General features: G+C 40.3%; 1 pseudogene; it reads left to right on the top strand.

Moving 5' to 3' along the window:
• Window positions 1-11,734, top strand: part of LOC102769648 — a 23,032-nt pseudogene that overhangs the window by 3,025 nt on the left and 8,273 nt on the right.

Raw genomic sequence — 11,734 nt, 5'->3', positions numbered from 1 at the left:
TCGGTTTCCTCCAGTCTGGGACCCTGGCTGCACCCAGAGCTTCTAGGGGGATGGGCAGAGGGCTGTGCTGGTGCCACTGTGTACAGGGAAGGTGTTCTATGGACAAGTGGGGTCTGCAGACAGCAGCCCACAGGACTACTTGCATAGCTGTCATGAGATGAGGGGACTCAGGGATGACAATCCCAGGTATGAGGTCACTATCCAATAGGACTTGCAACCCCCATAACCAGGCAACCACATCTAGCCCACCAGGCAGCTCACTTGCCAAGAGGTATTTGCCAGTGCAAGATGTTCTCTTGCTGTGTTCCCAGTGATTGGTGCTCTTGCTTCTGGAGACCCCGCAGTAAGAGCTTTTTCAGACGGTGCAGACATTGGTTCAACCCTCGTCCCGGACGTATCTGTCCACTTTCTAGAATTTGGCCTCAGGTAACACAAGGTGCCCTGGGTCAGACCCATTCAGGCCAGGCCACCTCTGTGCACCATTCCTGTGCAGCCCACATCCCCTCCCCTTCATGTGTTGGAAAGAGGGACCTGAAGGGAGAACCCTGGGCAGGAACAGCTTTTAGGGCAGTGGAGAACCTAGAGGTCCTGCTGTGATCAGACCCCAGGACAGGGCAGGCAGGTGGAGATGGGCTTCCAGAGGGGTCCCTTATCTCTGCCGATGAGAATACTAGCCCTCAGGTTGTCCCAGCTTTTCCTCAGCAGTGGAGGTCTCAGCAGATCACACTGTGTGTGTGTGTCTGGAGTGGAGGATTACATAGGTAGAGAACCAGCAAAACAGGGCTCTGAGGCTTTCTGCACAGGAGAATGGAGAGGAGCTGACTGATGGAGTCCTCAACTCCATGTCCCTGGAGGAGGCACAGTGGCCCCATACACCTTCCAGCGTGCAGCACGGCCGCAGGGTGAGTGCAGGTGCTGAGATGACCCAGACTCCAGGGTCCATGTAGTCAAAGGGAGCCCTGGGTTCCAGAAGCTGCCCTGCTACTCTCCTAGGTCCCTCCTAGAGTCCAATTCCCAAAGGAATCTGGGGCCCGTATCCTCCCCACAACCCACTCTCACTGTCCAGCCCCTTTCAGATGAGATGCAATGTCACTGCCCACAAAGGCTTAGGAATATCAGAAGAGAGACTTTGCTCCATTTCACGTCATGCTCAGTCAATAGTATTTTTGCATTTTTCTACAGACTTTCCCTTTTTAATGCCCATCTCCAAGTGTCCATGTTGGCCTGACAATCCTTACACACCTTCTGCCACTCTTACACATCATCATGATTAATAGGGATGCTTTTCCCAAAAGGACATGGCGCTCAAGGTACCAAGTCTGTTGTTTTGCCTTTTGCTGCCCCAAGGACCACATCCCTGTGGCCCCTCCAGGTCAGGGGTTGGGGCCTCCCTGGGCTGCACAGCATACCAGGAGGGGGATCTGTTATCAGGGCTGGTGATCCAGCTGTTCACTGCTGTGGGACCTGGATGTGATCCCCTCCTGTTGTCATGTCAACAGTGCTGCCCTGAACACCCCACTTGTCCTCATATCCTGACCCTCCCACCCCAGGAAAAGCCTCTGAGTTCCCATCTTAGAGTAGGATGTTCTGTCAGAAATCCCAGGGTGACCTTGTGAACACAGGGAGGTGCTATCCATCCTCTGCTAAGAAATGACTAAGACACCATGTGTCCACAGCATTCTCATGAGTTTAAACCTCACTTAACTACATGCACCCAAACTCTATCACAAGGCATGTGGGGCTACATGTTTGGACCATAGGTTCAAGCTTACAACCACAGCCGCTGGCTATAATTGTGCTGGGAGGGCCCTGCCCTCCAGCTGGGACTTGCAGTGTCAATGAGAGGACCCTGTCCTTTCATTAGTCCGAAGCTTGAACCTGGCCGAAACACCGTAACCGCGCCCCAAACCCAGTCAGGTCACATGCCCAGGTTGCAGGCTCGATCTCCAGTGGGAGGCATACAGGAGGCAGCCAATCAATGATTCTTTCTCATCATTCATGTTTCTCTCCCTCTCCCTTCCTCTCTGGAATTAAAAAAACAAACATTTTTTTTAAATGGGGGGGAAAATCTAGGACTTGATGTTAACTATATTAATCTATATTCCTGCAGGCTGTCAGAGGACAGAGAAGATTATTTTTATCAGTTCACCATAAATCTCTTGATTTGATAGCTGTTCCCCAGCCTGTGGCCAGATATTTCCAATCAATCAAATATTGGTCATTTAAATATTTAAGTAATATCCTCTCCCTTTCTTTAGAGTATTATTCGCTAGTAGGGAATTAACAGAAAACAGATAAATTATAGTCTAAGGTTGAAAGTGGTACATGGCAAAAGAAGTACAAAAAGTACAATGAGAGTTGAGAAGAAAGAACATAAATAGTATTGGGGGAATTAGGAAATGATTCATTTGAATTAAACCTGGAAGGGTGGGTAAGATTCAGGAACTCGAAAATGGAACAGAGTGATAGTGTTCTAGGCAGAGGGGAAAACATGGAAGAATATGCAGTTAAGAGAATAGCAAGTAATTCAGATCAGTTGGGGTGTTGAATCTGACAGGGACCAATAACAGCCTAAGGCTGAAAAGAGCAGATTAGAGGCAGGCATCCAATTCCAGGCTAAAGAAAGTGAATTAATTTGATAGGTTGTAAAACAGAGAATCACATGCAAATTTGATCATGCTACTTCCTGCTTCAAACCTTTGATTACCTTCCTTTTGCCCTCATGATAAAATTCAGAGTCCTTATTGTGATTATAAGCTCCTTTATAAAATGGCCTTAGTCAGTCTAGTATGGGAGAAAACATCTAAATATACTGGTGTTTGTCACAGTATTATGTTGTGGGCATAAGGAAGGGAACAGCCATGGGTCTTAATGTGGTCGGGAAAAGCCTGAACCAGGTGATGCTGAATCTACTAAAACTTGAAAGATACACCTAGAGCCAGTGATTTATTCCCTACATGTAATCTGGAATTGGTCTATCCTTAACCAGGGGAAGATAGAGATGAATTAATAGTCACTCGACTCACTGCAGCGGAGCTAATGTTTTTAAGGTTATAGTGCATAAATAATTCAGTTGACTAGTCTCAAACATTTTTCTTTTAAGTTTACTCTAAATTCAGTGTTGAAATGTAAGACTTAGCTGTTTTTTAACCTACTTTATTCTGACATCTAATGTATTGTTTTTAAAAAGAATTATCCATGAAGTTCCATGAGGAACTGCTTCTCCGCAGTCCTGTTTGCATAAAATACAAGTTTATCTCACCGTCGCTCAGCTTATTTATGAGACTCCCAGGTTATCTGAGAAATGCTTATTTGGGCACGTATTTTATTCCTGTCTGGCTCATTTTCTCCTTTTATTCTTTACGGTTGGGTTTTGTTGTACAGATCTATGAATTTTGCAAGTGTAGAATGTCTTGTGTATGCCAGTACAGTATCATACAGAGCAGTTTCACTGCCTCAAAAATCCCCTGTGCTCCAATTTACCACCACCCCACTCCCCCAACCCCTCTGGACCCTTGGCAACCACTAATCTTACTGCCTATGGTTTTGCTTTTTCCAGAGTATCATCTGCATAATTGGGATCATATAGTATGTAGCCTTTTCAGATTGGCTTCTTTCACTTGGCAATAGAAGATGTATCTATGTCTGCATGGCCTGACAGCTCATTCCTTTTTACTGTATAATGTTCTCTTGTATGGATGTACCAGTTTGTTTTTCCATTCACCAATTGAAGGGCATCTTAGTCACTTGCAAATCTTGGCAATTATTAATAAAGCTGATATAAACATTCATGTGCAGGTTTTTTGTGTGGACCTAAGTTTTCAACTCATTTGGGTATTTTCCAAGAGGCACAATTAACTGGATCCTATGTTAGAATTATATTGAGTTCTGTAAGAAACTGCAAACTCTTCCAAAGTGGCTGTACTATTTTGCATTTCCATCAGCAGTGAATGCGAGTTCCCCTTGCTCCACATCCTCACCAGCATTTGGTGTTGTCTGGGTTTTCTATTTTCATTCTAATAAGTATGTAGTAGTATCTCATTGTTTGGTTTATTTTTAAGTTCGGTTTTTTGTGGGTTTTTTTTTCTGAGTAGGATATTTTTTAAGTGAATGGGAAAAGTGAAATTTCAAAATACCGGTTTAGCTACTTTTTAACATCTTTAACAGTTTCACAAGAGGAGGCCGTCAGATATTTTGTTGAAGTGGGGTTTTTAACTTACACATTTGGCTTATTTGTGATTATACCTACTCCCTGTTACTTGAAAAATGAGAATATAGTGCAATGTTTTGTGTATACTACTACAAGTAGTTTCCAGTTTATTAACACTGATATGGCTTATTTTCCCCACAGCTTCTCTAGGTTAGAGATTGTGGGATCAGTTAAAGCAACTATTTTTAAAAGCAACTTTTAAGAGAAGTAAGTGCTTCAAGTGCCCAATTTGTGATATAAAAAGTAGGAATGTTAAAAGACTGTAGATTGGATTTGATAGACTCATATACAGCTTCAGAAACCCTGCCTGAGTAGTATTGTCTGAGAAAGTAGATGTGGTCAACAGAAATGGAAGTATTATGTGTTGCTATCTTTAACCCACTTTTCTAATCCTTGCTAATTCACTCAGCTAGTATTGGTGTAGTGACTACAACATACCAGGCAATAATTGTGGTTGCTAGCTAAGGATGCTGTGATAAGTAAGACAAGATCTCTACCTCAGGGAACTCATAGTCTAACGGGGGAAACGGGAACAGTGTATGATAAACTCTGCAGGGAACACATAGGCGGGCACTCACTAGGTGTACCGGTTAATAATGGCGAATTTTGTAATCAAAGAAAACACAGTAATTTCAAGAGAAACATTCAAAGTAATGTTCATCGCTAGCAACACATTTCCCCCATCTTTCAGGTAATTTATGGATACCATCCCAATAGAACTTTTCTTGTTTTGAGGCAAACCATTCAGAGACCCAATTTTCCACTTGTTCATATGTTTTGAAGTGCTGCTAAGAAAGTGCGAGTGCCATCAATCAGAACAAGTGGTAATCTGAAGGAACAAGGTCTGATGAATACAGCGGGTGGGTTAATACTTCCCAGGCAAGATCTTTTAAGGTGTCTTTAACTGGTTTTGAAGTGTGTGATGGTGCGTTATCATGAAGCAAAACATTTAAGCAACATTTGACTGATGACTTTTCGCTTTTCCATTTGTCTTTCGTTCAATTGGTGTGGCACCCATTTTCCTACCTTTAAGATGTTTCCCATTGATTGTAATCAGATCGTAAATTGTTTGCTGAGCAACATTTAATCTTTCTGCAAGTTGTTTTTGAGTATGACACGCATCTTCATCCAATAATGCTTGTAGTTGTTGGTTTTCAAATTTTTTGAGTTGACCTGGACGTGCTTTGTCTTTCACATCGAAATCATCACTTTTAAAGGGTTTAAACCAGCGTTCACAAGTATCTTGAGATGGAGCATGTTCACCATAAGCTTCCCAAAGTATTTAGGAGCACTTTTCTTCAAAATAAAGTAATGAATTAAAACTTCTTGCAAATGCTTTTTTTGGCATGAAATTTGACATTTTTAAGCATAAAAATATCTATGATGTTAACACCGTCAGCAAATTTGACATACGAAGTTTTGAAGCTTGCGGCCAATACAACAAAATAGCATACATATCAAGTCACATATATATCAACATATGTGTAACTCCATTTATTGAAAAAAATCTGCATTATTAACTGGTACACTTAGTAGTCTCACTTTAGGGATAAATAAAGTTTTCTGGAGGACATAGTTTCAAAATGGGAGCCTGAAAGAGGATGTTTCAGGTCAAGAGAAATAAATAAAGAAGCAGTCTGTACAAAGGCCCAGGCTGAGAGAAACCATTCTTTCAGGATATGCAGGTGGTTGGGTGTAGCTGAAAATAGTATGGAGAATGTCATCATAGAAATTAAGGCAAAAATAATGAGTTAGAAGCCCTACAGGAATGGAAGTGACAGAATCTCTGAGGAAGTTGCATAGTCTCCAGCCTTCAAATGGCCTCAGCTAACTCTCAGGTGTAAATGGAACGCAGATGGGGAAAATACTGCATAATTCTTCTTGTGACCAAAATAATTCTGAAAAAGACCTCATAGGCACAGAGAAATCACGTACTAACTTTATTACTTTAGAAAATTCTTTGCCACAAATTGAAATATACCAAAGACAGAAGGTATTAAAGGAGGAAACAGTGGTAAGTAAGAAACATAAAGGGCAGTGTCTTGAATTGCATGAAGATTCCACTCTTGTGGTAAAACACACAGTATCTGAAACTTCCCTAATAGCTTCTCCTCTTCAGGTATCAAAAAGTCTCGAGTCAGGATAAGAGAATCGCCTGAAGAGACACCGAGTGCAGTTTTCTCAAATAACATGACTGATCCAAACTTTTAAAAAGAACCTGAAGCCTCTGAAAGTAGATTGGAAATAAGTACTATTTTCTCCCAGAAAGAGAGTTCTTTATGTACAAGTTCAGTTAATAATGGAAGCCATCCAGTCATTATTAAGCATACTTCTGTACTTTAGACGAATATAGGTTTAATATCCACTTTGAGAAAGAAAACTAAAAAGTTTATGCTATAAATGATGAAACATCTTATCAAGGACTAAAAAGACAGATCAAAAATCAGGAATAACTATCCTGCCCAATTTGAAGCAAACACTTGAAGCACCATCTACAGTTACAAATGCTGATTCAGGTACCTTTTTCTGTGTGTATGAATAGTGCATACTGCTATATGGATGGTGATAAGTTATCTTATTTGACTACTAGAGGCTCAGTGCACTTTCTCGCAGTCCGGGAGTCCTCAGGGGATGTGCAACTGACAGCACCTAGGGGAACAGGCCTAAGCTGGCAGTTGGACATCCTTAGTGCTGCTGTGGAGGCGGGAGAGGCTCCTGCCACCACCACTGCACTTGCTAGCCTTGAGCCCAGCTTCTGACTGAGCAGCACTCCCCTTGTGGGAGTGCAATGACCACCAGGGGGCAGCTCCTGCATTGAGTGTCTGCCCCTTGGTGGTCAGTGGGCATCATAGCAAACTATCATTCTGCCATTCGGTAGATTTGCATATTAGCCTTTTATTATCTAGGATGTGAATCTCTTTAATCTTTTTAAAAAGTGTACTGCCTACTTAACCTCTGGAGTATTTTGGTTTTATAAAATCTATATTTTGTACAGTTGACATGTGAACAACACAGACATTAGGGGTGCCAATCCCCATGCATTTGGAAATTCAAATAAAACTTTTGACTTCCCAAAACTTAGTCATCCTTTGGTATTTCTGCGGGGGATGAAAGGAGGGCTGGTTCCAGGATACCAAAATCCTCAGATGCTCAAGTTCCTTATATAAAATGGTGTGGAACAATGCAAATAGTCAGCCCTCTGCATCTGAAGATTCCCAACCACAGATGGAAAATACTGTTTTCCATCTGCAGTTTATTATATCTGCAGATGCAAAACCCAGGGATACTAAAAACCGACTCTTTGTATTTATTGAAAAGAACCCACATATAAGTGGACCTGCTCAGTTCAAACCCATGTTGTTCAAAAGTCAAATATTAGGCAATGTCAACATATGTTATTATTTAGGTCTTTGATTACCAATGTTCAAAACCATTTCATAAAACTTTTTGGATCTGTTTGCATGGTATGTGTACAAATATCAATCTTGAGAAAGAGCACGTGATTTATAGACATCAAGAGATTGGCTACGTTAATTCCTGCCGTAATTCCCAGTGTTTATTATATGCAAATTGGACAATTCTGTAAATAATGCTTATATGCATGCATACAAGTCCTTTGGTTGATCTCTTACCCCCCTACCTCCCGCCCCCGAACCCTCCCCTATGTTGTGCTATTTACTATGTATTTTCACTAAAGCAAATAAAAAAATGGGGGGGGGAGCTAATTGCTAGCTAAGTTTAGTGTAAGCCAGTCCTGAAATAAAGTAGTGATTTTTATTGTTACATAATTTTCTTAAATATTTAAATATTGCTGAGAATTATTACCATATCTCTGCATCTGAAGGGTGTATAGTGAAATTCATTTTTTATTTCAACAATAATTAATTTAATCAGTAGCTAAACTCTGTTTAAAAGGTGATTTTAGTTCCCTCTGAGAAGATTTTGGTGAGTTGGAATATCTCAGCAAATAATAGGTTTGATAGAACTGGAACACAGAGAAACTGAGATTTGGTTTAATTTCCAGGAAAAAAAGCACTTAATGTAGTATATATGAGAGTCAAAACCAACAAAACAGCTAATATGTAGTAGTGATGATTGATAAAAGAAAATGAAATTAATAATTTTGACTTGTCAGAAGGGCTTTAAAATTAATTGAATAGAGCAGTTTAACTCATCTGCCTTTATAGTTGAGACTGTGTCATCTTTCATGCTCTTCATATGTAGAACTTGGTTTAAAAAGTTGACTTTTTGTGTATATGTAGTCCGATTTTAATTTGGCTGATTATTTGCATAAACAGAACAAAAATAGCAACTGATTAAATATATTACACAGGCTCTTTCAAATTTGCTTTGTTGGAATTTTTACATGGAGTCTTGAGATTGAGTTTCAGTGAGCAGTTCATTGCCATCAGGCTCTGCCTACAATACCTGTAGGTTTGGGTCAGTTCCTCAAGTCCTTCAGGTTCCCACAATGTTGTCAGGTACCTTCCTTGCAATCTTTCAGGAAAGCAACCATCATTTCTCACCTGAAAAGACTGCTATGAATCATGTGACCAAGCAAGGTATCAGATCATTTCTGCAGTGGGCTTTAATTGGCTCTGGAAGTCAATATCAATTCCTTAAGGCTTTCTGGTGATATCCAGCATCCATGCCTGACTTCCTTAGACATGGCATTGTAGTCACAGTCTTGGTTAATAAAACTAAAAGTGAAGACTGGTCTTATTGAATTTATGGAAAGAAACATATTGCTGTGACTCATTAAGAACTGCCAAATACTGGAGGGATAAGGTAGGGAGTAAAAGCTAAAAAGTAAGCAAGTAGCATTCTCTACATAGGCAAACATACTCCATAACTTTTAGAAGCATAGGCTCTTTACTGGCAAACACACTTACACCTGGGACAAATTAACAAATTCCTAGAAATATAAAATCTTCCAAAACTGCATCAGGAAGAATCTGAAATCGTGAATAGACCAATAACCTCTATTGAAATTGAAGCAATAATAAAATAAAACCTCCCAAAAACCAAAGTCCTCGACCTGATGGCTTCACAGGGGAATTTTTCCAAACATTCAAAGAAGAACTAACACCTATTCTCAAACTATTCTGAAAAAAAATCAAGAGGAAAGAACACTTCCAAGCTCTTTTTAAAAGGCCAGCATTTCCTCATTCCAAAACCAGATAAAGATACTACAAAGAAAGAAAATTACAGGCTCATATCCCTGATGAACATAGATGCCAAAATCATCAACAAAATACGAGCAAAATGGATCCAGCAATATATAAAAACATTATTCACCATGACCAAGTGGAATTTATCCCAGGGAAGCAAGACTGGTACAACATTCACAAATCAATAAATGTGATACATCATATAAACAAATTGAAACAAAATTAATATACCTGTAATAATAAAAGTGTAATATGCTAATTAGACCAGACATTCTTCCAGATGACCTTCTAGATGAAGCCAGGGCTGCGAGGAAAGCCTAGGTCGCGGGTGCCTGCCAGCAGCCGGAGGGAAGGAAAGCCTAGTCTTGCACGAATTTCATGAATCAGGCCTCTAATAGATATAAAAAAGGTTTTCGACAAAATCCAGCACCCATTTTTGATAAAAATTCTCAGCAAAGTGAGAATACAAGGATAATACCTACACATAATAAAGGCCATATATGACACACCTACAGACAACATCATACTCAATGACCAAAAACTAAAACGTTCCCCTTAAGAACAGGAATGTTGGCATTCACCACTCTTATTCAACATAGTGCTGGAAGTCCTAGTCACAGCGACCAGACAAGAAGAAAAAATAAAAGGCATCCAGATTGGAAAGGAGGAAGTAAAACTCATTATTCATGGATGACATGATATTGTACATAGAAAAACCTAAAAGACTCCACAAAAAAGCTAGATTTAATAAATGAATTTGGCAAATTAACATCCAGAAATTGATAGCATTTTTATACACCACTAATGAACTCTTGGAAAGAGAAACTAAACAATCCCATTTACCATTGCAACAAAAAATAAATAAGATACCCAGGAATAGCCGAAACCGGTTTGGCTCAGTGGATAGAGCATCGGCCTGTGGACTGAAAGGTCCCAGGTTTGATTCCGGTCAAGGGCATGTACCTGGGTTGCGGGCACATCCCCAGTGGGAGATGTGCAGGAGGCAGCTGATGGATGTTTCTCTCTCATCGATGTTTCTAACTCTCTATCTCTCTCCCTTCCTCTCTGTGAAAAATCAATAAAATATATTTAAAAAAAAAAAAAGATACCCAGGAATAAACTTAACCAAGGAGGTAAATACCTATGTTCAGAAAACTATAGAGCATTGAGAAAAAAGAAAAATAGAGGAAGATACAAACAAGTGGAACATATACCATGTTCATGGACTGAAACAACATCATTAAAATATCCATACTACCCAAAGCAATTTATAGATTCCATACAATCTCTGTTAAAATACCAATGGCATATTTCACAGATCGAATACAAATATTCCAGAAATGTATATGGAACCAAAAAAAAGACCCTGAATAGCTGCAGCAATCTTGAGAAAGAAGGAGAGAGTTGTAGGTATTACAATACTGGATATCAAACTACAAAGCCACTGTAATTGAAACAGCCTGTTACTGGCACAAGAACAGGCATATAGACCAATGGAACAAAACAGACCCCAGAAATCAACCAACGCCATTATGGTCAATTAGTTTTGACAAAGGAGGCAAGAGGATACAATGGAGTAAAGATAGTCTCTTCAATAAATGGTGTTGGGGAAATTGGGCAGATACATGCAAAAAAAAAAAAAGAAAAAGAAACTAGACCACACTTACACCATGCACAAGAATAAACTCAAAATGAATGAAAGACTTCAATGTAAGTCCCAAAACCATAAATATCCTAGAGTCAACATAGACAGCAAAATCTCAGACATCACACATAGTAGTATTTTCTTTGCAATCCCTATAATATTTGGTTTCTTTCCAATTAGTATTTAATAGGAATTTTAAAGAAACGGATACATGTCCTAGGGCAAGAGAAATGGGAAAATTCTAATAGGAATTGCAAAAACTCCAACACATATCCTAGGGCAAGAGAAACAGGAAAAAAATAAACTAATGGAACTACATCAAACTGCTGGGGTCCGACCCCAGCAGGTCCAGGGGTCCCCAAAGGTGTGGACGGAGTCGGCGAAGAAGGAATGACACGGAGACAGCGTTCAGTTGATCAGCAGCCTTGCCAGGATCTCTAGCCACAATCTCTAGCCAAGTTCTGTGTCCATGTTCTCTTGCTAGGTTCTCCAGCCACGTTCTCCAGGTTCTCCAGCCAGGTTCTGTAGCCATGTTCTCTCACTAGGTTCTCCAGCCAGGTTCGGTCGCCAGGTTCTGTAGCTGGGTTCTTCAGCCAGGTTCTGTGTCCATGTTCTCTTGCTAGGTTCTCCAGCCAGGTTCAGTCACCAGATTCTAGTCAGGTTCTCTTGCCGTGTTCTATCCAGGTTCTGTGGCCAGGTTCTGTCACT

Source organism: Myotis davidii, unplaced genomic scaffold (genome assembly GCF_000327345.1).
Source record: "Myotis davidii unplaced genomic scaffold, ASM32734v1 scaffold1787, whole genome shotgun sequence".
In the NCBI taxonomy this organism is placed as follows: Eukaryota; Metazoa; Chordata; class Mammalia; order Chiroptera; family Vespertilionidae; genus Myotis; species Myotis davidii.
Note: the sequence above shows the minus strand (reverse complement) of the source record. Positions and strands in the feature narration are given on the sequence as shown.